Consider the following 3149-nt stretch of genomic DNA (forward strand, 5'->3'; position numbering starts at 1 on the left):
ATAAATAATTGAAGCAATAAATTGCTTCATCCAGACAGCGTTGAAAAAGACATAGAAAAGCCTTGCCAATCTACTTGTCCTCTGCATGGTGTCTTTGTTAGAAAAGTAAAAATGCTGAAGAAGCCTGAGTTTGAACTGAGAAGACTCATGGAGTTTCATGGTGAAGGTAGTAGTTTAGGAAAAGCTACTGGGGATGAGACAGTTGATAAAGTTGAACAAGCTGATGGATATGAACCACTAGTCCAAGAATGTGTTTGAAGTTCAGACTTACAATAGTAGCAAATAAAAAGTCCTATTAGTGAAAAAAAAAAAAAAAAGAAAGTAGAGAAAATACAGGAGAGATAATTGCCAAAGAAATAATAGAAGCAAATTCTTAGAGCCCAAGAGCAAAGTTTCCATATTGAAGGAGTCCACCACATTCCCAATGTAACAAATACAAATGACTCAAACCTTGATGTCTCATCATGAAATGTAACACTCAAGGATGAAATTCCTAAAGGCTTCCAAGAAGAAAACTAACAAAAATAGAGTGTCCACAAAGAAACAATACACAAGCTAGCAGTGGACTTTGCAGTAGCAGCACTGGATGTTGGTAGACCATGTAGAAATGTCAACAAGTTTTTGAGGGAAAAAAAAAGTTAACCTAAAGTTCTACAACTAGACTAATAGTCAAATGTGAGGGTAGAATTATTTTTAGACTGGGAATAGAAAATTTTATCTCCCATGCACCTTTCTCAGGAAGTTGCTTGAGAATGTACTACATCTAAATGAAGAAGTAAACTAAGAGAAAGAAATGAGATCCAAGATATGGAGGATCCAACCCAGGAAAGTGACAAAATCCAGCGAGTAGTCCTGGAGACTGGCTCACGATATTGGAATGGGTTGCGACTGTATAGTATGATTGAGAATTTTTTTTTTTTATTTTTAGCATCTTTTCCAATGCATTTGTGGTTTAGCTGGAACCCAGAAGTCAGTATTGACATATCAAGTTTTTTTTATTATTTAAACTGCATTCTAATTTATATTGTGATTTCTTTGTTATTTAGATGGTGTGTTTCTTAATTTCTAAACTTACGGGACTTCTAGTAATCTTTTTCTTACTGATTTCTGGTTTAATTGCATTGTGGTTAAAGACACTTGGTTTGATTTCTATCCTTTGGAATTTGTTGAGGTTTGCTTTATGGCATAGCATATGGTAAATTTTTGAAAAGTGTTCTGAGTGTGCTTGAAAAGAATGTGTAATTCGCGGTTGCTGGGTGCAGTGTTCTAAATACGTCAATTAGGATAGGTTTGTTACACATGTTATTCAAATTTTCTGTATCCTTACTGATTTTTGCCTGCTTGTTTTATCAATTTCTGAGGGACGTGTATTTAAATCTCCCACTGTTTTTATAGATTTGTTTATTTTCTTAGTAGTTCAGTCAGATTTTCCTTCATTTATTTTGAAACTACATTATTAAGCACATAAAAATTTTAAAGTGTTATGTCTTCTTGGTAAATTAAGCCTTTTATCATAATGAAGTATTCTCTTAATCTCCAGTAAAAGGCTTTTTGCCTTTAGCTCTATGATAGAACTTACCAGCCTTTTTCAAGGTAGCTTTTGTATAACATATTTTTTCTATTATTATAATTTTTTTTTTTACTGTCAGCCTGTTTCCAGTTCTACATGTATCTCTTGTGAAGAGCACATGGTTGTTTCGTTTTTATGTCCAGGTGGATAATCTTTGCTTTTAATTGGAGCATTGAGTCTACATATATTTAATATAGCCATTGATTCATGTGAGTTTAAATCTCTCATCTTACTCTGTGCCTTTTAGATTGATGTTTCAAAAAGCATTTCTCTTTTCTATTAGCTTTGAAGTTACATACTTTTATTATTCTTTCATTGATTACCTAAGAGATGACAACTTTTACTTATCATGGTTCACCATCAGTTGGCACTTTTACCCTCTCCCCAGAAAATGCAAAGATCTAAGTTACTTAAACTCCATTTATCCCCTTCTGACTTATATGCCATTGTTGTCATGTATTTTAGCTTATGCATATTTTAAACTCCAATGACATATTTATTATTGGTTTATATAGCCAACACTGCACACATATTTTCCTTTTTCATTTCTTTCCACATCTGTGTCATTTCATCTGGAATAATTTTTCTCCCACTTGAAACACTCACGTTAATGTTTTCTTTAAGGCAGATCTGGATGTGACAAACTCTTTTGGTTTTGTTTGTCTGAAAATGCTTTTATTCTAAATTCACTTTTGTTTGCTGCCTCCAGTGAGAATTTTCATTTGCTTCTTTGAGGCAACTGGGGGCCTGAGCAATCAGGGTCACCTTAATCCTATTTCAGTGGTTGAGTAGATTGGAAGTTGAGCTGGTCACTGCAAAGGCTGGTACACCCTGGTTCATCCTCACAGCATTTCAAGGTTCCAAACAAAAACAGGAGGAGCTGATTAGGTTTTCCTCATAAATTTGGTCCCTCTACTACCTGGAGGCTTTCAAAAATTCTTGAATTAACAAATATACCTAAGGGAAAGATGTTGGTCTCACTTCTCTATATTTCCAATCTTCTAGGTATTGGCTTGGTGATTTTTCACTATCCTGTTAGCTCTTCAATATTTTCAGATGACTTCTTCCCTTCTTTTTCCCTCAGCTCATTTGTCCCTCTCTCTTTCTCCCCTCCCTCTTTTCCTTCTTTTCTTCTTTCCCTCCTTTCTTTATTCTCCCTTCCTTCCTTCCCTCCCTTTCCTCTTCTCCATTATTGCCTCCTTTCTCCTTTCCTTCCTTCTTTCCTTTTTCATTCTTTCCCTCCCTCTTTTCATCCTTTCTCTCTTCCTTTTTGTGTGAGAAAAGTTTTGGTGCATAAAGGAGTGTTTTTCAAGTTAACTGAAACATTTTCTTACATGTAGAAAACCTAATTTTCCAGGAGGGTTCTATAACTGAAGCAACCTAAAACACACAGATGTTTTTGTAGAGATCATTTCAATGTAATGAAGACTGCTTGAGCTCCAAATGTTTGTCAGCACTGTGTTAGGTACAATTGCTGCCTTGAGGAACTTATGGTCTTATAAGGGTGACAAACCCATAGGAGATAAGTACATATAACAGAATGATTGTTGACAAGACATCTATTTTGTTGTATTGAATT

Source organism: Colobus angolensis, unplaced genomic scaffold (genome assembly GCF_000951035.1).
Source record: "Colobus angolensis palliatus isolate OR3802 unplaced genomic scaffold, Cang.pa_1.0 Scaffold126, whole genome shotgun sequence".
In the NCBI taxonomy this organism is placed as follows: Eukaryota; Metazoa; Chordata; class Mammalia; order Primates; family Cercopithecidae; genus Colobus; species Colobus angolensis.